The sequence below is a fragment of the Oncorhynchus nerka genome, linkage group LG4 (assembly GCF_034236695.1).
Source record: "Oncorhynchus nerka isolate Pitt River linkage group LG4, Oner_Uvic_2.0, whole genome shotgun sequence".
Taxonomy (NCBI): domain Eukaryota; kingdom Metazoa; phylum Chordata; class Actinopteri; order Salmoniformes; family Salmonidae; genus Oncorhynchus; species Oncorhynchus nerka.
In genome coordinates, this window is record NC_088399.1 from 42,904,697 (window position 1) to 42,929,053 (window position 24,357).

General features: G+C 43.0%; 1 protein-coding gene across 4 annotated transcripts in view; it reads left to right on the top strand.

Annotated features, from left to right (window-relative positions):
• The window catches only part of rfx3 (regulatory factor X, 3 (influences HLA class II expression)), a 59,728-nt gene that overhangs the window by 2,585 nt on the left and 32,786 nt on the right, over positions 1 to 24,357 (top strand). The window lies entirely within an intron of this gene.

Sequence of the window (24,357 nt, forward strand, 5' to 3'; positions counted from 1 at the left end):
TTGTTAACGTTGTTAGAAGAAAGCAATGTGCTTAACGTTATATGCGAAAGTAAACTGGCTACCTAATGAACCAGGCTGTTAACAGTACGTCAAAAAAAAGATGTTTCTGTTAGTTAGTTATTCTACCCGAGTTTGCTGTGCTGTTCGTCGGCTGTCCAATGACAGCTAACGCTAGATAGCTAGCGCGATAGCCACCGTAGATAGCGTGTGTTGGCTAAGTTAGCAACGCAACTAACGTTAGCTAACGTTACAGAGCAGGTGTCTGATTTATGTGTCTCGTTCAATGACCGCTAACTTCCTGGTGTGATGTTGGTGGCTGTCAAGATACGAAACATTTTCAATAATATTATACAAGATATAACTACTTGCTTTGGCATTTTGAATAAATTCGAACTGGTACCACCTTCATTCAGCAATTGCTAATTGAGGTTAGCAGTAGCTTCTCCCTTTTGTCTTGGCTAGCCAGCTAGTTTCCTTTGTAGCTAACGTTAGCTTTGCGAAGCAGGTGCCACAAAGGCTTCGTCAGCTAGCTAACGCTGTTAGCGAGAGCGGATAGCCACGCTAGCTACTTTAGCTAAACCTTCAATTTGTATTGATCTCAGGTCTCTTATCACAAACCTTTACCCTTTTAACCAGTTAGTTTCATAAATTATATCCCATCTAGCTACAGCTAGCTAGGTGGCCAGTTTGAAATGCCTATGGCACAGTGCATTAGCTAGCTAACATTTTTGAAGCTGATACAAAAAGTAAAAGCAATAATAGCTGTCACGTTGACATTTAGCTACAGTTGCATGTGTGTCTCAGAGAGAGATGTACTTTTGAGCAGGCAGAAGAGTGAAGTAGAGACTGTCATCTTAAAGACAGCACATAATAAATGCAGCAGTCATCTGGCTGTCATAGGGCAATTCCATGACCATGGTAACTGAATTAAGCCGAGACTTCCATCTTTTACTTTAAAATGTATGCCATCAAAAACCATTTCAAAGTTTAACAAATCAAACGACTCTATGCAGAAGGACTACTTTGGACAATTTACACAGAATCATGTTTTTTTATGCGACCATATTTTCCTAAAAATAATTGGGTGTCCGTTATGACATGACACCTTGGGCTGTATTTAACGACCCGAACTCAATGGTAACTCTAAGCACTGGTGGTAGACCTATAGGTCCTGTGGTGTGTCAGACATATTTTAGCTATTTTCACAGGTGGAATTATGAGTGCAATAGCTGGTCATGGTGCGAAAGGACTGGGTTTTGATGAATAAACAAGTTGTAGGTGTGACAAGGGTTTGACCACTCACTCCCCAATCAACGCAACACGTTCCATGGCTTAATACTGCAGGCATTTGTCTCAAGTTATGTAGGTTATTGACATTTGCATTGTGATCAACTCCAGTTCAGCATGGAATATTCATATCCTGGTCCATTGTGGATTGAAACTGTAGTTTATTAAATAGCATAGGCTACAGTAACGAGTAATAGACACATTAAAAATTAAAACAATCCAGTGTTTGCTCAATAGCCTATGTTTGGAGTGTTGCAGTCAACATTGCTATATATAGGGAGTAGAAAATAACATGGCTATATACAGGGAGTACCAGTACTGAGTCGCTGTGCGGGGAGGTGTACGACGTATTTGAGGTAGCGGTGAAGTGACTACACAACAGGATAGATAATAGACAGTAGCAGCAGCGTATGTGGTGAGTGTGAAAGTTTGTGAGTGTGGGGCATCAGTGTGCATGTTGTGTGTGTGGGCATATGTAGTGTGTGTGTGTTGGGATGTAAGTAATGTACAGCTCAGCGTGTGTACAGCCAGTGTGTGTGCGTAGTCGGTGCAAGAGAGTTAGTGCAAAAAAGAGTCAATGCAGGTAGTCCGGGTCGCCATTTGATTAGATTTTTAGCAGTATTGTTTAGAAGTCTTATGGCTTGGGTGCATTGGTAAAGCTTGCTGTGCTGTAGCAGAGAACACTCTGTGGCTTGGGTGGCTGGAGTCTTTGACCATTTTTTGCGGCTACCTCTGACACCGCCTGGTATATAGGTCCTGGATGGCAGGGAGCATGGCCCCAGTGATGTACTGGGCCAAACACACTACCCTCTGTAGCACCTTGCGGTCGGATGTCAAGCTGTTGCCAAAGCAAGAGGTGATGCAGCCAGTCAAGATGCTCTCGATGGTGCGGCTGTATAACTTTTTTAGTATCTGAGGGCACTTGGCATGGGCCCTCAGGAGCCCCCATGCTGTGGGTCAGCATGATGGATGTGTTGTTGCCTACCCTCACCACCTGCAGGCGGTCCGTCAGGAAGTCCAGGATCCAGTTGCAGAGGGAGGTGTTCAGTCCCAGGGACATTAGCTTAGGGATGAGCTTCGACTTCACTATGGTATTGAATGCTAAGCTGTAATCAATCAACAGCATTCTCACGTAGGTGTTCCTTTTGTCCAGGTGGGAAAGGGCAGTGTGGAGTGCAATAGAAAATGCATCATCTGTGTATCTGTTGGAGCGGTATGGGAATTGGAGTGGGTCCAAGGTGTCTGGGATGATAGTGTTGATGTGAGCCATGACCAGCCTTTCAAAGCATTTCATGGATACAGATGTGAGTGCTGCAGGATGATAGTCTTTTAGACAGGTTACCTTGGCGTTCTTGGGCACAGAGACTATGGTAGACTGCTTGAAATATGTAGGTATCACAGACTGGGCCATGGAGAGTTTGAAATCCTGGGCTCGAACCAGCATCTGAAGTGTTGCAGTTCCTTAGACTGCTGCGCCAGTCGGGGGCCAAGTGAACTGATGTTAGACAGGTAAATTGCCAAACCTGGCATTAGGGCTGTAAAATGCCAGTGCGCTCATTTTTAAAATCACAAACTAACGTGTGTTTGACACTAGTGGGTCCTTAAAGCCAGCTTTAAAAAATGGAGCCATTTGAGTTTGAAGAAATCTCTTTTGGTTATTGAACTACAGTAAGTGAAGTGTATTTACACCCAGTAACAGAATTACATTGTGGGTCCCTGATCTGTACTACACAGAAATGAATAATTATGGATATGCATTTCATTCTCTTCACGGTGATGTAACCTGAATACGTACACAAAGGTAGAAATATGCAACATCCTCCTTTGCATATACCTCATGGGTGTTATTCTACACACTGACTATTATTTTAATGAGCTCCACCCAAAACAAGACCACATTTGGTTGGTCTGGACCGGACCAAATCTGAAACATCATAGCTGTCTGTTTCACAAGTTTGGATATCACAGTACAATAGAGCACAGTAGAGTACTACAGCACATCACAGAGTAGAGTATAGTTCAGTACATTATACTGTACTCTTCTTTAGTGTGGTCTACTGTACTAAACTCTGCTGTACTGAACTATACTCTACTTTTCTGTACTGTGCTGTTAAACTTGTGAAACATAGATGTCTATGATTGGTGACCAGACCAAATCAGAACCAATCATGGTCCAGACCGGACCAAAAACGTCCGTGGACAGGGAAATCAAGGCCACGGCGGGCTGACCAAATTTCAACTACTTTTCAACATCCATGGATGTCCTGTGTCGGTCGGTGCTCAGTGGGTGGGAATGCTGATTAGAGTAAATAGAGAGAGAGGGGACTCATGGGTAAGTAACATTGAGGGATCTACATATAATACACAAATGGCCGACGGAGCGCAGTGTTGCAATGTCGTTCTTTTGTCACAAAAGGGCAGCTCCGTCATTTAACCCATTTTTTTCCTACCTGGAAATCGAGACCCGACTTATCATTCCTTGCAAAGACTGAGGGGCAGTATTGAGTGAGTTTTGCAATGGAAGTCGCACCCCTGTGTGTCAATCACATACTTTCCAGTATCCCTTCTGGTATAAACACAGAAGAGATCGATGTTCTGCTTCTTCGTTCTACTATTTGCAACCTTTTTTTGTGCCTTTTTATTTCGAGATTTGCTAAGCGCAATTATTTCTATGTTTAGTTTGGAGGAGCGTCTGTGCGAGCTGGTGAGACAATACGAGAACGTTTACAACCCTTTGATGCGGTTGTATTCGGACAAGCAAGCAAAAGACAACAGCTGGAGGGAGATATCACGGAATTTGAACACCGGTACTGATATCAAAGAAACATGGAGAAAGATTCGGGACCGGTATGTTCGCAATCTGAAAAAGGTGAAGGAGATGAGTAGTGGGTGTCTGCCGCTGGTGTCTGTCCCACCGATTGTCAGACCACTAGATTGGCTTCGTGTTCACGTGAAGCATCATCAGACAGACACCAATATGCCAGATACGGTATGTACTCGTCACGCAGCCGAGTCCTTTTGGGCAGTCAGTGTGTGTGTTTGTGATCTTATGTTTAGCGGACCTTGTTAGAACATGTGAAATCAGCTCTTTTCTGAATGGGCAAAATTGTGAGTGTGGAAAATGTTCAGTGGCTGTGTTATCATACTGACTGACAGGGCTAGTTCAAACACCAGAAAACCTACAGAGTGGTGTGTGTGTGTGTGTTAATTAGATTGAGATGTTTATGAAATAATTTCTTTTGGGTAAACATTTCAACTCAAAGGAGTCCATGGAGATGATTTAAGATTGCTTGCATTGTATTCACCATCTGCTTTTGTGGTGTTTTGGACAGTCCGGAGATGGAGCTGAGCCCTGAGGGGCCCCATCTACAGGTGGTTTATCGCCCCTTGATTCATCATCTCCCCAGCTAGCAAAGACCCGTGCTCTCTGCCCTGCAACTCCATCAACCTCCATCCCATCTCCCCGGCCCAGCTCCAATGGCCGGAAGAGGAAGACCGCCTGGGATCCTTTGGACACTGACATTATGCAGCGCGTGGATGCCTGCAGCAGGAGTTCCAGAAACCGCAGCAGTGTCCAGCAAAGGCTGTCTACGACGTCGTGGTGCCAAGGATGGTGTCTATTCCTGCTGATCAACGTCTCTTGTTTGTCTCACTCCAAAAACGATTGTGCTTTAAAAAATATATATTATTCATACATTAGGGTGGTGGATAATTTAGTTTTTCTTTTTTTTTTGCATGTTCTTTTATACTTATTTCCTCATTCATGTGTTACTGGTGTTTTAAAAAGTCTTATTTCCCCTTTTCATCACACTTCACCTGTTTTTACGTTGCACCATTTTCTTCATGTGGTAGTAAATACATATCTAAAAGGTCTGCAAATGTATTTGTCTGGTTATTTGTACTTATACTGTACAAATATGTAAATGCAACATGAGGTACAGTTCACATAAGGAAATCACTCAATTGAAATAAATTCAATAGGCACTAATCTATGGATTTCACATGACTGTGCAAGGGTTCAGACATGTGTGGGCCTGGGAGGGCCATAGGCCACCCACTGGGGAGCCAGGCCTTGCCAATCAATTCATTTTTTCCCCACAAAAGGGCTTTATTACAGACAGAGATACTCCTCAGTTGTATCAGTTCTTAGGGTGGCTGGTCTCAGATGATCCCGCAGGTGAAGAAGCCGGATGTGGAGGTCCTGTGCTGGCGTGGTTGCATGTGGTCTGCGATTGGGAGACTGGTTGGACATACTGCTAAATTCTCTAAAATGGTGTTGGAAGCAGCTAATGGTAGAGAAATTAACATTCAATTCTCTGGCAACAGCTCTGGTGGACATTCCTGCAGTCAGCATGACAATTGCCCGCACCCTCAACTTAAGACATCTGTTGCATTGTTGTGACAACTGCACATTTTAGTGGCCTTTTATTGTCCCCAGCACAAGGTGCACCTGTGTAATGATTGTGCTGTTTAATCAGCTTCTTGATATGGCACACCTGTCAGGTGGATGGATTATCTTGGCAAAGGAGGGAATGCTCACTAACAGGGATGTAAACCAAATTTGAGAGAAATAAACTTTTTGTGCGTATGGAACATTTCTGGGCATCTTTTATTTCAGCTCATGAAACATGTACCAACCAACACATTGCATCTTGGGTTTTATATTTTTATATTACTGTTTTGAATCAGTCACTCCGTAAACTTGTACTGCTTTGTACATGAGCTATGTAGATGAGGTTAGTGTCTTGGGGGGGAAACCGATCGCTGCCCACACCTGCCCGCTCATCTAGTATCACTACTCTGTACGGTTCTGACTTAGAATATGTGGACAACTACAAATACCTAGGTGTTCTGATGACCAGGTGGTGAATCGCATCTCTGCATGTCTGGCAGACATATCAGTGTGGATGACGGATCACCACCTCAAGCTGAACCTCGGCAAGACGGAGCTGCTCTTCCTCCCGGGGAAGGACTGCCCGTTCCATGATCTCGCCATCACGGTTGACAACTCCATTGTGTCCTCCTCCCAGAGCGCTAAGAACCTTGGCGTGATCCTGGACAACACCCTGTCGTTCTCAACTAACATCAAGGCGGTGGCCCGTTCTTGTAGGTTCATGCTCTACAACATCCGCAGAGTACGACCCTGCCTCACACAGGAAGCAGCGCAGGTCCTAATCCAGGCACTTGTCATCTCCCGTCTGGATTACTGCAACTCGCTGTTGGCTGGGCTCCCTGCCTGTGCCATTAAACCCCTACAACTCATCCAGAACGCCGCAGCCCGTCTGGTGTTCAACCTTCCCAAGTTCTCTCACGTCACCCCGCTCCTCCGCTCTCTCCACTGGCTTCCAGTTGAAGCTCCTGTGAGGGGAACGGCACCTCAGTACCTCCAAGCTCTGATCAGGCCCTACACCCAAACAAGGGCACTGCGTTCATCCACCTCTGGCCTGCTCGCCTCCCTACCACTGAGGAAGTACAGTTCCCGCGCAGCCCAGTCAAAACTGTTCGCTGCTCTGGCCCCCCAATGGTGGAACAAACTCCCTCACGACGCCAGGACAGCGGAGTTAATCACCACCTTCCGGAGACACCTGAAACCCCACCTCTTTCAGGAATACCTAGGATAGGATAAAGTAATCCTTCTCACCCCCCTTAAAAGATTTAGATGCACTATTGTAAAGTGGCTGTTCCACTGGATGTCTTAAGGTGAACGCACCAATTTGTAAGTCGCTCTGGATAAGAGCGTCTGCTAAATGACTTAAATGTAAATGTAAATGTGTCTGGTTAGACTGTAAACTCTCCTTTCAGACTCGCATTAAGCATCTCCAATTCACCACCAGTCTACAGCTGGACACTCACCCATGTGCAAAAGCAGGAAGGTCTCCACTGAAAGGCCACTACACATGACCATGTACAATCTTGTGTTATGTAGATTAAGTTAATGTCTCAAGGGTCTAGCCTGGGCAATTATTTTCCATGGAGGGCCACATTAGAATATATTTTTGCCATCGTGGGCCAGAATCATATTACAGGATTATACATGTGTATGACTGTGCTGACATATATCTACTGTAAATCACGTCCAGATATGCTACTTATTCAAATTTTTTAACATGCACAGAAATAAACCACAATGTTCTCCTTTTGGTAGGTATTTTCATTATTTAACATGCAATGAACTACACAGAGCGAAAGTACACTGTGCATTCAGCACCACGGACAGAACTCTTGTTAATGGTTATGCACAAAAACACAGAGAGAGCTCAACATTTACGTTTAAACTACTCAATCAGCGTGAGGAGTGAAGTCTCTGATGGGCATTGACTAGAGCAGTGAAATCAGTTATAGTTTCTGACGTCGCTATGCGTCCAATTGCTGAGAGGTGAGAATCAGTAAGAGATGATCTGTGCCTTGACTCGTTATATTTCGTCACTGAAAATGTCTGTTCACATACATAGGTTGACCCAAACATCTTCTGAAAATGACTCCTAATCTTTGGAAAGAGTCTACTCAGCAAATTGTATGCAGTCTATCACAGTGCCATCCATTTTGTCACCAAAGCCCCTTATACTACCCACCACTGCGACCTGTATGCTCTCGTTGGCTGGCCCTCGCTTCATATTCGACGCCAAACCCACTGGCTCCAGGTCATCTATAAGTCTTTGCTACGTAAAGCCCCACCTTATCTCAGCTCATTGGTCACCATAGCAGCACCCACCCGTAGCACGTGCTCTAGCAGGTATATTTCCCTAGTCACCCCCAAAGACTTCCTCATTCAGCCGCCTTTCCTTCCAGTTCTCTGCTGCCAATGACTGGAACGAATTGTAAAAATCACTGAAGCTGGAGACTCATATCTCCCTCACTAGCTTTAAGCACCAGCTGTCAGAGCAGCTCACAGATCACTGCACCTGTACATAGCCCATCTGTAAAGAGCCCATCCAACTTCCCCATCCCCATGCTGTTATTGTTTACCTCCTTTGCACCCCAGTATCTCTACTTGCACATTCACATTTTGCACATCTATCACTCCAGTGTTTAATTGCTAAATTGTAATTATTTCGCCACTATGGTCTATTTATTGCCTACCTCCCTTACCTCATTTGCACACACTGTATATAGACTTTTTCTCTATTGTGTTATTGACTGTATGTTTGTTTATTCTGTGTTATTCTGTGTAACTCTGTTTGTTTGTGTCGCACTACTTTGCTTTATCTTGGCCAGGTCGCAGTTGTAAACTAGCCTACCTGGTTAAATAAAGGTCAAACACCACACCACACACGCATTTACGTATGTCCCCATTACCAGTAAAACATAATCAAAACCTATTTCTTTCACCTTACTTGTTGTTCATTTGTTCAGTTGTTATATTCTCAACCAGGATTTCATCATACATGTGAAGTTTCAGCTCTGTCTGTCCGTGACCTCTCTTCCTCGGTGCGCACTGTCTCTGTGTCCGTTTCCATCTTGTCCAGCTGTGTATGGAACATCTCACGTAAACCCTGTTTCTTGTCTGCATCGACGTAGTGGTCCTAGTACCTAGCATCGAGCATGGTGGCGACACAGTAAAGAGGCTCAGAGAGAATGCCTGTTAAAGAAGTAGTGGTCCTTGTACCTAGCATCTAGCATGGTGGCGACAGTAAAGAGGCTCAGAGAGAATGCCTGTTAAAGAAGTAGTGGTCCTTGTACCTAGCATCTAGCATGGTGGCGACACAGTAAAGAGGCTCAGAGAGAATGCCTGTTAAAGAAGTAGTGGTCCTTGTACCTAGCATCGAGCATGGTGGCGACACAGTAAAGAGGCTCAGAGAGAATGCCTGTTAAAGAAGTAGTGGTCCTAGTACCTAGCATCGAGCATGGTGGCGACACAGTAAAGAGGCTCAGAGAGAATGCCTGTTAAAGAAGTGGTCCTTGTACCTAGCATCTAGCATGGTGGCGACACAGTAAAGAGGCTCAGAGAGAATGCCTGTTAAAGAAGTAGTGGTCCTTGTACCTAGCATCTAGCATGGTGGCGACACAGTAAAGAGGCTCAGCGAGAATGCCTGTTAAAGAAGTAGTGGTCCTTGTACCTAGCATCTAGCATGGTGGCGACACAGTAAAGAGGCTCAGCGAGAATGCCTGTTAAAGAAGTAGTGGTCCTTGTACCTAGCATCTAGCATGGTGGCGACACAGTAAAGAGGCTCAGCGAGAATGCCACCGAATCGCTTGTTCACTGCTTTGAGGACTTTTGTAAGTTTTAACACCACGGTCTGTGTCGGCAATTTTGTTGAGCAGGCATTTCAATCCATGACAGGGGGTATCACACGGGGTATCACATCTGCTGCAGATGCAGTTGATGAGCTTGTTTCTCGAGTCAGTTGTTCGAATGGCGCTAGGAGTGTGTTCATGTTTCCAGGTTTCAAACATGTTCTCAAATGCCATTGAAATGGCAGTATGAGAACCAGCTCATTCTTGAGCATACAATATGGCTTTCCTCAGTACAAAATCCTCGTCGACCCACTTTGCTGTCAGACTCGGCTTGCTCATGGGGCTGACATCGCTGGTCCAAATGTCAGTCGTGAAGCTAATAGCAGTGACGCCCATAGCAAGTAGCTCATTGATGTACGTTTCAACAACACTGTGTAACTCCGGTAGGGCAACATCTGAAAAATAATGTGTATTGCGGCTTGACCAGTCGGCGAAAGCCAACATCAGAGGACGGTTGACTGTCAAGGGCAATGAATGCCATTATCTTGCCGTTAATGGATTTTGCTGAAATTTTCTTACTCTTTCAAATGACTGCTTGACTTGAGCTTGTTTAGTTGTTGGAAGTGTGCGCTTAGTATTTTTCTGCTTTTGTTCCGTGTAGTGCTGTATTTTTCGTGGCGTCATTACGTAATCTACTTATGTTATAGGGATGCACGTCATCTACTTATGTTATAGGTATGCACGTCATCTACTTATGTTATAGGTATGCACGTCATCTACTTATGTTATGGGTATGCACGTCATCTACTTATGTTATGGGTATGCACGTCATCTACTTATGTTATGGGTATGCACGTCATCTACTTATGTTATGGGTATGCACGTCATCTACTTATGTTATAGGTATGCACGTCATCTACTTATGTTATAGGTATGCACGTCATCTACTTATGTTATAGGTATGCATGCCATCTACTTATGTTATAGGTATGCACGTCAGCTTTGACATCGGTTTTGCACATTGGCGTTAAACTAATCATCGGGCCGCTGCCGATGTTGGCATTTTTAGCTAATATCGTCCGATTCCGATATGCTCACCGATATATCATGCATCTCTAGTTCAAAGCGCGCAGCAGCGATATATACGTCTCTAGTGGTGTCGGAAGGTGTGTGAGATTGTTGGCTTTTACTTGGCGGGTCAGGAGGAGTAATTTTTCCTTGAAGGCTTTGACAAGGCTGTGCATCTGATGTGCAAAAAGGCCCTTCCCTTGTAGCTTGGAATTCAGTTCATTCATGAGGGCCATGATGTACATGGTGAAGGCAAAGTCAGCCAACCATTCTTTGTCTTGCAGTTGAGGGAAATCCACATATTTTCCTTTCATTTGCAAAAACTCAGCAATCTCTGACTTCAGGTCTGTTAGAGTTGCGTCAATTCGAATCTGGTATCAGGATAAATATGACAATGAGTCACCGATTGTATACTATGTATTTTTTATTAGCTAAGCAATAAGTGGTAAATGCAATTTTCGTATATACGGGCTCTCTGTCCCACCTCGCAGGGCAAAACAGAGAACTGACAAGATGTATGTAAACAGTATTCTTTATACTGTGATAGACAGTTCCAACCCGTCTGTTGGCCTATCACAGTAGAGACTGGGCGTGGTTTAAACTTGCTCAGCCTATTGCAGGCGGGTCCCCGCCTCTTGGCGCTTCTGTTGATAGATGTAACTGTTGCTGCGAAGAACATCCATGCACTCATACCGTTATCTCGCACCTGGCTCCTGTTATCTAACAAAAGACCGCTTGTTCTCGCAACACCCCGCTCTGAATGTTCCCCCCTCCCAACTCATTGAACAGTTCCTGTCTTCATGCTACTTTTCCATCATGAGAAAGGCCCATGGCCTTGAAACTTTTAACAATGTTTCAAGTCAGCTATGTTGCATAACACATACATACATCCACACAAGCCAACAGCAGATAATATTCAATCATATATATGGTAATGGCTATAGTGTAAAACACAGAAACCTCATAGGTCCCACACCCTTTTAAGCACCTTCCCCAAACTCAGCCATCTCACGTTTGTGAGGTAGGGGAGATCTGCATGACCTGACTCTGTCTCTTCCAACAGTGATACAAACTGCCTGTGGTAAAATATTTTGCTCTTATGAAGTTTACCACTTTAGTGACTGTGTCCACAACATGGCTCATTTTCAGAACACATTTACTGAGCAGCTCCTGATGAATAAATGCAATGCAGGAAAATAATTTTCTGTTCTGGGTTCAGCTCAGCTACCTGATCTGGTATCCTTTTAAAATTGCCAACGTTTTTTCCTGTCAAGTTTGGGCACCCATCAGTGGTCCCACTGGATACCTTTTTAAAAACTCAGTTCCAGCTTTGCCACACACTTATTAACCTCCTCCAATAAACATTTTCCCGTGGCTGTGCTCTTCATTGACTGCACTGAAGCAAGCTCCTCTGTAATATCAAAGTCTGGGATTATGCCTCATAAGAACATCAACAACTGTGCCGTCACATGCATCAATGCTCTCATCCAGGGCCAAGGAGAAATAGGTGCAATCCTTTACCTTGCCTTTCAACTGTTGTTCCATATTCTCTGCGATGTCCTCGACATGCTGTGTCACTGAAAATATTTCCCTGTCAAGACGAACAAACAGCTCTTTCTTGTCGGGGCAAATAGACATTCTTCAATGAATTGCCCTCAGCAAATGGCTTGCTATGTTTAGCAATTTTGTGGGGCAGTACATAGCTAGCTCTCGCAATTCCGTCGCTTGCTGAATGCGGTTTTGTGCAACTCTTTCGATGCACTTGCCCTCTGCTCAGAAGACATATTCCTATATTTCTCTGCATGCTTCGTCTGGAAGTTTCGAGGACAAGTTGTAGTCTTTCAAGACAGTGATGCTCTCTTTGCACACTAAGCACACTGCTTTCCCTGATACCTCAATAAAGAAATATTTCGATGTCCACTCTTGCTGGAACACCCTACATTCATTGTCTAATTTCCTTTTCTTGAAATCTTTAAAAAAAAACATATTTTTGCGCAATTTCTAGCTAGCTAGTATTTTTAACTGTGATGTGTGGGTGTCAGTCACTGTCTGTCCTCGTGCAGTTGTTATTTATACGTGCCTTCAAAATAAATGTCCCACGAGCGGTGGGAGTTAAATCATTACACAAAGGCGAGGATTCATTGGGCTTTTAATGGTCTTTAAAAAAACATGTTTTAACTAGGCAAGTCAGTTAAGGACAAATTTTTATTTACAATGACGGCCTACCAAAAGGCAAAAGACCTGTGGGGACAGGGGCTGGGATAAACATTTAAAATAAATGACATGTAAATATAGGACACAACACACATCACGACAAGAGAGACAACACTACATAAAGAGAGACCTAAAGACAACAACATAGCAAGGCAGCAACACATGACCACACAGCATGGTAACAACAGAACATGACAACAACACGGTAGCAAAACAATATGGTAGCACCACAAAACATGGTACAAACATTATAGGGCACAGACAACAGTACAAAGGGCAAGAAGGTAGAGACAACAATACATCATACAAAGCAGCCACAGCTATCAGTAAGAGTGTCCATGATTGAGTCTTTAAATGAAGAAATTGCGATTAAACTGTCCAGTTTGAGTGTTTGTTGCAGCTCGTTCCAGTCACTACCTGCAGCGAACTGAAAAGAGGAGCAATCCAGGGATGTGTGTGCTTTGGGGACCTTTAACAGAATGTGACTGACAGAACGGGTGGAGGATGAGGGCTGCAGTAGATATCTCAGATAGGGGGGAGTGAGGCCTAAGACGGTTTTATAAATGAGCATCAACCAGTGGGTCTTGCGACGGGTATACCGAGATGACCAGTTTACAGAGGAGTATAGAGTGCGTTGATGTGTCCTATAAGGAGCATTGGTGGCATATCTGATGACCGAAATGGTAAAGATCATCTAGCCGCTTGAGAGCACCCATACTGATCTATAAATTACGTCTCTGTAATCTAGCATGGGTAGGATGGTCATCTGAATCAGGGTTAGTTTGGCAGCTGGGGTGAAAGAGGAGCGATTACGATAGAGGAAACCAAGTCTAGATTTGACTTTAGCCTTCAGCTTTGATATGTGCTGAGAGAAGGACAGTGCACCATCTAGCCATACTCCCAAGTACTTGTATGAGGTGACTATCTCGAGCTCTAAACCCTTAGAGGTAGTAATCACACTAATGTGGAGAGGGGCATTCTTCTTACCAAACCACATGACCTTTGTTTTGGAGGAGTTCAGAACAAGGTTAAGGGTACAGAAAGCTTGCTGGACATTAAGAAAGCTTTGTTGTAGAGCGTTTAACACAAAATCCGGGGAGGGGCCAGCTGAGTATAAGACTGTATCATCTGCATATGCATGTTGTTGTAATTTGAGTAACAAATACGCTTTTCAAAACTTCACGGACGCAAATGATTTGATCTGAGTTTTAATCACTTAATAATTCATAAACAAAAATGTATATCAATAAAAACACTATGCCCATAAGTAATAGGTAGGTCTACGTTGTTACTTCTGTGAACTTGTATTATCCTCCCTCATGAGAGAAATGAGAAAATATCTTTAAAGATATGTGCTTTTGGTAAACTTACAGAAGGCCAATCATTTGTCGAAAATGAAGTACAAGTGTTGATATTAGTTGGCAGGGTTTTTTACTTCAACATCATTGTTTTGATATATTACCTTGATAATACTTTTTGAGGTAGATGTTTTGGAAGAACCCTTTTCCATCCGTTTGACCAGAAATCAAAGCCATACATTTTTAAGAAGTAACATTTTATAAAAATGCATCAATGCCTTTTATTTCCTCAAAATATAAACTCTCTGCTTTCATTTGACACCCAATTTGATATCCTCTTATGAACTTCACATGGGTCCTGTTACGTGGAAATGTATCACATTCCTTTCATTGACAATGTAACATTAGACTAATATTAGTTTACTGCTGTTTGGAAGATGAAGAAACAAACTGAACCTGATTATGACAGGTTTGTTTATTTGTTACTGCTGTGGTGGGGTAGGTAGTTGATAGGCTAGTAAAAAGTGGAAGTGGAACCACTCCGATTCAGCTGCATTTTGGACTCACTGATCCAACCAAGCTGAGGAAATCGGCAAATGTCAAAGCCTGGATTTCTGTATATTACAGACAACTTATGGCACGGAATACAAAGTTCATAACGTTTGAATATTACACACACATCTTCTAACAGAGGTTTCCAGCTGTCATTTCGTAAGGCCTACATTTTCTGTCCGTCCATAAAAATGGAGCGCAGTATGGAATCGCTGGAATAATGAAAGACATGACAGTCAGATTCTCAAAGTGTGAATGATTATTATTATTACTGGAATAGGCTGGATGGCTTGTAATTATTATCAGGGCCATATCCCAGTCGGCCTCTCCACTAAAAACATCATTAAAATGGCTTTTGGACACCCTTTTTTACTCTCTTAAACCTCTGCAATTTGCATGAAAAGTTACGAATCTACAGTATGGAAATATCTTAGGCTTCCTAAACAGAATGCCGGTTTGGTGTTTGCTCAGTCAAGACAGGTGTGTAAGCCTACTGCCCAGATTAAATGATGCTTTCCTCTCATGCTACTCCTTACAGGCATATCTTTTTTGACTTCATTAATGATGCATTATTGTGTTGTTTTAAAGCAAATTGTCAATGAAAGTGTAGAGACACATGGATCTCTATATGTGATCCGTTTCCTCCTAGTGGTTTTGTGGCTCTTATGGCCTCTTGGCTGACTATAGATGGATTTGGACCCCTCTTATGGCCTCTTGGCTGACTATAGATGGATTTGGACCCCTCTTATGGCCTCTTGGCTGACTATAGATGGAGTTGGACCCCTCTTATGGCCTTTTGGCTGATTATAGATGGATTTGGACCCCTATTATGGCCTCTTGGCTGACTATAGATGGATTTGGACCCCTCTTATGGCCTCTTGGCTGACTATAGATGGATTTGGACCCCTCTTATGGCCTCTTGGCTGACTATAGATGGAGTTGGACCCCTCTTATGGCCTTTTGGCTGATTATAGATGGATTTGGACCCCTATTATGGCCTCTTGGCTGACTATAGATGGATTTGGACCCCTCTTATGGCCTCTTGGCTGACTATAGATGGATTTGGACCCCTCTTATGGCCTCTTGGCTGATTATAGATGGATTTGGACCCCTATTATGGCCTCTTGGCTGACTATAGATGGATTTGGACCCCTCTTATGGCCTCTTGGATGAGGAAGGAAAAAGCTCCAGGGTTGTTGTGAGGAAGGAAAAGCTCCATGGTTCTCTGTGTTGCATCATCATTCTCTACAGTCAAGTCCACTGGGTGTTCTCTGCAGCCAGCCGCAGCCCTCTGTTCCCACCTAGGGGAGAGGAACAGGTGTGTGTCGAGAGGAGAGGTGGAAGGGGGGACAGGTGCACAGTGGGTCTTAGTGGGACTCCTGACCACCTAGGCTAATTGTTTTTGAGCCACCCTAAGTCTTTCCCTGACAAACATGCCAAGAAATGACTGGTATATATGTAGGTAGGCTATAGGCCCACCAAGCTTGCAATTAGGCTAGATATGACCATTTCCATGGTTACTGCAAGTTTATATGGGTAGCATCTCACAATAAAGTCATTTCAATCTGTCACTCCATATTCCAATGAATTTGTGTGGACCATGATGCGATAAGACACATAAGCAGGCCTCAATCCCAAATGAATGGAACAGACTGGCAACATATGGAAAATAAGCTAATGAATTTTACTGAAATTAATTAGCTTAATGATTATTTGCACAGCTTGATTTTAGTTAAAGTAAGTTATTGCTGTGATATGAGGACTCCAGTTCTCATATCACAGCAATAACTTACTTTAACTAAAATTGACACTATTGTTTTGCATTGTAAAAAATAGGGCCTAGGCTAGGGATGGATAACTGGTGCCCCCCCACACACACACACACACAAATATATTTGTGTACACTACCGGTCAAAGGTTTTAGGACACCTACTCATTCAAGGGTTTATCTTTATTTTTTACTATTTTCTACATTGTAGACTAATAGTGAAGACATCAAAACTATGAAATAACACATGGAATCATGTAGTAACCAAAAAAGTGTTAAGCAAATATTTGAGATTCTTCAAATAGCCACCTGTTGCTATTTAACACTTTGCTTTGTTTACTACATGATTCCATGTGTTATTTCATAGTTTCATAGTATTTCATAGTCTTCACTATTATTCTACAAGGTAGAAAATAGTATAAATAAAGAAAATCCCTTGAATGAGTAGGTCTGTCCAAACTTTTGACTGATTGTATGTCTGTCATATATATATATATATATATATATATATATATATATATATATATATATATATATATATATATATATATATATATCGGACTCATTTGAGAGTTAGGATAGTAGAATATACAAGGTGCAATTTTTAAATCTTGTGCATCAGCAGTTTTTATCTTGTCGGTCACTGACAGTCACTCAAATTAGACCATGTCAAAAACTATTTAGATTGGTAAGTTAGTCTAGCAGCCAGCTATCTTAACTTGTAGCAAGCATGGTCGAATTACTGATCCGGGCCCCCATTGATTTGTTAGGAACTCTCACTCAGATGTCATATTAAGAACTGCAAATATTCGCTCCACCCCATGGCAAAATGTGTAGAATTGCAGCAAACCTGCATTAAAACGGTAACATTTTCTCTACTCCCCATGGAATTTTTTTGTTGTAGAATAGCAGGAAATGAACTCTGAAACTTCACTTTGCTGTCAAGAGGGGGGCCACTAACATGCTTTGCTCCCAAGTTGGGGGAAGCCCCCAACAAAATGTTCCTTGTGGGTATATGTAGACCCGCGAGCCACTGCAGATTTTTTGTGGCCCCCACCCCTATCAAAGATGCCCATCCCTGGCCTAGGCCTATAGCCTATTATAAGGCAATAATGGCATACACACCTCTGTGGACAGAGGACAGGATGTCAGAAACGGCTAGTTACCACTTACCTGAAGTCAGGTGTTGGGTGGGCAACAATAGAACCATGCCACCTGTTCACTGGATCCTGTTCCATTTCTAATCACTTAAAGAGCCGCTGATTCATTTGATTATTCATCCATCCATTTTCATGGCTTAGCAGCATCAACTGGGGTTTTTGCTGTGCTATTTGCACGCACAGCAGCCTGTGTACACTGTTTTTACATTGCAAGGTGTACTTTATCACTAACCTCAACCCTGTTCCATAGTTGTGAAGGAAATTGTTTAATGCTGCAGCTTCAGACAGTGTTTTTATCACTGCCAGCCTAACATGGCCACAGGTCTAACATGATGGAGACAGGAAGGAAATGAGATCAATACAAAGGAGACCTGCCTCTTTATTTGGGCTTGTGTTTCTTTCACAGTGTTACAACTCCTCTCTAAAGCATGTTGTTTCTGGACATTCATCCGTACATTTTAGGTTGAGGACAATCCACTTGCTACCAGTCTCATGCTCACAATGGATATCCCAGGCATTAACAGCATTTTAGACTTGAAACATATTTTGTTTTGATCATGCCATTAAAGTTGCCCATATTATTGACTGTGGTAATGTGGTGAGATAACATTATAGATCTCGTTCTGATCGTCTGATGTAATAAGTCCTGTTCCCCCTATTTCCCCAGCTGTCAGTCATATGGGGAGGAAGGACCCGGGGGGAGGGTGAAGGAGAGGCAAGGCGAGTGCTGCCCTCCTCTCTGGCCTTTGTTCCTGCGTGGGCTTGTAGAGCTTGCAGTTGTTCAGTTGAGCACAGCGCTTAAGTGGGCCACAGGGGAGCGAGAGCAAGCTGAAGGGGGGGGGGGAGGTAGGTGCCCTGTTTACATCCAGAAAGTCAATCCTCTCCTCATCTCCTAATCATCAGGGGCAGGCTGCAGGGAGCAGGTGGATTTGGTGTAGTAGAGGCCGATAGGGCCTCTCCTACTACAAGGTGCATTGAGCAGAATAAAAATGGTACCTGTAGAGACTAAAAAGAGAAAGCATGACAACCTCTGAATGGATCACTTGACTGCCATGTCAGCAGCATCTCCCTGGCACAAAGACTGGCACAATTTACCATATAACCACGTAACTGATGGTTATAAAAGAACTGAAGACGGGATGGCCAGGCATTTGTGCGGTGGAATCCATTTTTGAGGTGACGTGGACTCTTAACAGTGTGAATAAACTTTGTTGCTCAAGCAAAGTGTTGTAGCAAACGAGTCTTCGGTTGCCTAGGTGACGCCCGCATGCCTGCAGCAGCAGCACACATTGAAATATAGTTGATGGTCCCAGTCGGTACTCACGCCAACAAATTGGGGGAAACCAACATTATTTTCTATTGACCCCCATTGTAAAAGAGGTAACTTCGTCATACATTTTTTTGTTATACAGAAATAACAAAACATGCCGAAAAGCTGCTGTGTTAGTTAATGTACATGTACCCGTGTCAAAAATCATGACCTCTGGTTCGCAGTGCTCCCACGTAGGGAAATAGAGCCTGTGAGTTCTGTGTGGGGGATGCGGTGTCCGAGGAGTCTACACGTACTGTAGATATGTGTGTGGGAAACATTAAATCACAGGTAAGACATAGCTTGTTTAGTATAGTCCGTTTGTAACTCCACTCACTACTTGCAGCTGAACTGTATAGTCCGTTTGTTTGTGTTGTTAGTCTTGGCACGTGTAATGTTAACTAGCTAGCGCTCAAGTGGCTGCTAACATCGTCATGAAAGGGGGCATGAGGAAAGCCCAACAATAATACGTTTTTCTAAGTAGTGAGAACGCCAGGGAGCAGGCAATGTTGAAAATGAATCTCTAGACATGTTATATTTTTCTTAAATGTAGTTTTGTAATCGACTAAAACAAACAGACAACAAGTACTGCATTTGAAAAAGTTAATGGGGTAGCCTATTGTGGGTAACCACAGGTTGTTTTCCCCACAGGCGGGATGGGTCGCGACGTTCTATCTAATACCAACGGGGTCTATAGAAGAGGCTTGGAACCTCTAACCCTGGCAAATAGATGCAGTAAAGAGGTCAAACGAACTCGACCAAAACAATGGAATTGCCATGGAAACGCGCGGAGGAAAGGGCGGTGGGGAAAAGATCCTTAGTCTCCTCATTGCCCCCCAGCAAAATTAGGCTACATTTAGGCTATTGTTTATATGTGTATTTCACACTATGTTGAGGTAACAATCTGAGTCTAATGCTTGTATGGATGTCAACCCCAACACATGTTCATGTTATCATTACTAATCAACTGCATTACAGTTAAAAATGACTCACTTCTACCACTGTTGCTAACCAGCTTATACATTTGGCATTTTTAGCTTCTTCTAAACCTGAAAATAGACTTGTTGAAGTTCGACATGTTATGCAGTGGAAAACATCTCAATATATAAAAATTGTGCGCCTGTTACAATACATAAATCATGACGGATTTGACGAATATCCACTTTGTCAGATCAGTTGAATGTGAGCCAATCTGGTCAATGGAACTATCTGCGTTCCATTGACTCCTTTACGGCATCTACAGTATTTGACTGGTGAACTCATGGATACACTCTCAATGGCTGCCTCGTATTGGGATGCAATCATTTCAATGGTAATGTAGAATGTTCATTCAAATAACTGATGTGGCTCATTCAATGGAATGTATTTTTTGTCATGTCGGTTGAGTTGAATCAACAAATCACAGCACATATTGATGGGTACACTTCCTCTTTTTACTTCCTGCTTTGCTCCTATGAGTACACTCTCAATGGCGGCCAGTCCACCCATTATGCCATCATTGACCTTGAATGGGTATGCCCGTTCTATTCATTCTATATCTATGGCATCACATACAGTCAGCAGCAGAGGAGAGGAGAACATCTGCAAATAGGCTATTCAAACATTTGGCTGCCCAATAACAGTCATCCAAAATTCCATGACCGTCCCAGGCCTACCTGGCACTGGTTGTCACTGTCATGTTAGTTTCTGTCGTCTGCTGCCTTCCTACTAGCATCGCCCTGTGATCAGGTACCTGGGCTTTTGGAGCTTTTTAGACCATGTTGTCACGCTACCAGCAGAACATATGCAATTTGCTGAGCGACATTAAAAGGCCATATCAGATGGAACGATAAAATGTCTTGAATCATGCAGGATTTTTTTTATCTTCAATGGATGCTGAGAGCTCTTCAGGATTGTTTAAGTCTTTCTGTCTTTGGTTTTATCAAATGGTAGGCTAATACATTATAGAAACAAGGGGAACACTTTTCTTAAACCCCTGCTGCACCATCAAAGTATAGACTATGTTCCTTCAACTGAGCGGTTTCAGTTTGAAAGTCCTGACTGATGGCAGAACAGGAGCGGAATGGTCTGACTGACTGGTCTCTGGTTCTTTCTGTGAACAGCATGGAGAACCACCTGTCTGAATCAGTGCTCAACTGTTTTAGTGTTTTAACAATACAGGATGGAAGAAAATAATATTCAATTCAATGCAGCCTCCTGAGTTAAAAGGAAACTACGCTGATTGACACCCTGTGCATGCACTATACTGTGCTGTACTATCATGCACTATACTGTGCTGTACTATCATGCACTATACTGTGCTGTACTATCATGCACTATACTGTGCTGTACTATCATGCACTATACTGTGCTGTACTATCATGCACTATACTGTGCTGTACTATCATGCACTATACTGTGCTGTACTATCATGCACTATACTGTGCTGTACTATCATCCACTATACTGTGCTGTACTATCATGCACTATACTGTGCTGTACTATCATGCACTATACTGTGCTGTACTATCATGCACTATACTGTGCTGTACTATCATCCACTATACTGTGCTGTACTATCATCCACCATACTGTGCTGTACTATCATCCACCATACTGTGCTGTACTATCATCCACTATACTGTGCTGTACTATCATGCACTATACTGTGCTGTACTATCATCCACCATACTGTGCTGTACTATCATGCACTATACTGTGCTGTACTATCATGCACTATGAAGGGAGAAATGCATCTGAACACAACCTCTGGTATATCACTGAAGATAGAGAGGATGAGTAGTAGGGTGGAGAGAAGAGGGGGTGGAGGAGGACAGGCAGACCCCGGAGAGATCCAGGGCTCTTAGGAGACAGGTTAATTAACCAGGAGAGGCTTGGTCATGGAAACTAAGTTGAGCAGATGAGGGGGAGTGTGTGGGGGGTCACCGCGGAGGACAGAGCAAGAGGAGGAGAGGTGGCTGTTCTATGATTAGCCTACATGCTGCTTTACTGTGAATGTCTCCCTCTGCCCAAGTCCTCATCTCACCGTAGCTCTGTGTGTTCAGGGTTGGGTCGTTAGCCAATAAAGATGGATTCTAAATCTCTGACACCAGCTACATTTTTGGACACCTATGCATGTGTTCCAATGCCGAGGTGCTGAGAACAAAGTAAAAACTGTGGTTTGACAAATACGACCACATTTTCACAAAATTAGCCTAAATGTGTTTGGCAAGAATTAATCAACAAATGTCTGAATGATAAAAAATCGTTGGAAGATGTGAAGGGAACAGATTTGTGAGAGCAGAGGGAGAAAGATAAGCTCATTAGGGCTGTTAAATATTAACTGTTTTTTTATTGCTGTGAACACGGAGACAGGAGACGAGCTCTCTGCTCGGACCACTGACTCATACACTACCCTGAGTACATTCAGTACTGCTGGCCACAGCTGCCTGTTCTAGCAGCACAGCAGTCAGAATTACAACGGTGCATTCAATGTGATGAGTTGCTTAAGCACTGACTCTCAAATGGACAGTTATTGTACACACAGAGTCGGTATTCTTATTCATATTATACCACAGAATAATGATGATATGGTATTGTGACTGTATTAGTACATGTTGTGCATAGATGATTGGTTGAGAGAAGCTTCTTCCCAGGAACCAAATCATCTAATCAAATGACAATTTTATTTGTCACATGCGCCGAATACAACAGGTGTAGACCTTACCGTGAAATGCTTACTTACAAGCCGTTAACCAACAATGCAGTTCAAGAAAGAGGTTAAGAAAATATTTACAAATAAACTAAAGTAAAAATAGTAAAATAAAAAAAGTAACACAATAAAAATAACAATAATGAGTCTATATACAAGGGGTTCCAGTACCGAGTCAATGTGCAGGTTAGAAGAGTTATTTTGTATATGTAGGTAGGAGTAAAGTGACTGCATAGGTAATAAGCAGCGAGTAGCAGCAGTGTGAAGAGAAAGGGAGGTGGGGGGCGTGTCAATGTAAATAGTCCTGGTGGCCATTTTGATGAATTGTTCAGCAGGCTTAAGGCTTGGGGGTAGAAGCTGTTAAGGAGCCTTTTGGTCCTAGACTTGGCGCACCGGTACGGCTTGCCGTGTGGTAGCAGAGAGAACAGTCTATAACTTGGGTGACTGGAGTCTTTGACAATTTAATGGGCTTTCCTCTAACACCGCCTAGTACATAGAGTTGAAGTCAGAAGTTTACATACACCTTATACATTTATACAGCCAAATACATTTAAACTCTGTTTTTCACAATTCCTGACATTTAGTCCCTAGTAAAAATTCCATGTCTTAGGTCAGTTAGAATCACCACTTTATTTTAAGAATGTGAAATGTCAGAATAATAGTAGAGATAATTATTTATTTCAGCTTTTATTTCTTTCATCACATTCCCAGTGGATCAGAAGTTTACATACACTCAATTAGTATTTGGTAACATTGCCTTTAAATTATTTAACTTGGGTCAAACATTTTGGGTAGCCTTCCACAAGCTTCCCACAATAATTTGGGTGAATCTTGGCCCATTCCTCCTGACAGAGCTGGTGTAACTGAGTCAGGTTTTTAGGCCTCCTTGCTTGCACACGCTTTTTCAGTTCTGCCCACAAATTTTCTATAGGATTGAGGTCAGGGCTTTGTGACGGCCTTGACTTTGTTGTCCTTAAGCTATTTTGCCACAACTTTAGAAGTATGCCTGGGGTCATTGTCCATTTGGAAGACCATTTGCGACCAAGATTTAACTTCCTGACTGAATTCTTGAAATGTTGCTTTAATATATCCACATAATTGTCCATCCTCGTGATGCCATTTATTTTGTGAAGTGCACCAGTCCCTCTTGCAGCCAAGCCCCCCCACAACATGACGCTGCCACCCCTGTGCTTCATGGTTTGGGATGGTGTTATTCAGCTTGCAAGCCTCCCCCTTTTTCCTCCAAACATAAAGATGGTCATTATGGCCAAACAGTTCTATTTTTGTTTCATCAGACCAGAGGACATTTCTCCAAAAAGTACGATCTTTGTCCCCATGTGCAGTTGCAAACCGTAGTCTGGCTTTTTTATGGCAGTTTTGGAGCAGTGGCTTCTTCCTTGCTGAGTGGCCTTTCAGGTTATGTCGATATAGGACTCGTTGTACTGTGGATATAGATACTTTTGTACCTGTTTCCTCCAGCATCTTCACAAAGTTGTTGCTCTGGGATTGATTTGCACTTTTCGCACCAAGGTACATTCATCTCTAGGAGACAGAACGCGTCTCCTTCCTGAGCGGTATGACGGCTGCGTGGTCCCATAATGTTTATACTTGCGTACTATTGTTTGTACAGATGAACGTGGTACCGTCAGGCATTTGGAAATTGCTCCCAAGGATGAACCAGACTTGCGGAGATCTACAATTTTTTTGGCTGATTTCTTTTGATTTTGCCATGATGTCAAGCAAAGAGGCACTGAGTTTGAAGATAGGCCTTGAAATACATCCACAAGTACACCTCCAATTGACTCAAATTATGTAAATTAGCCTATCAGAAGCTT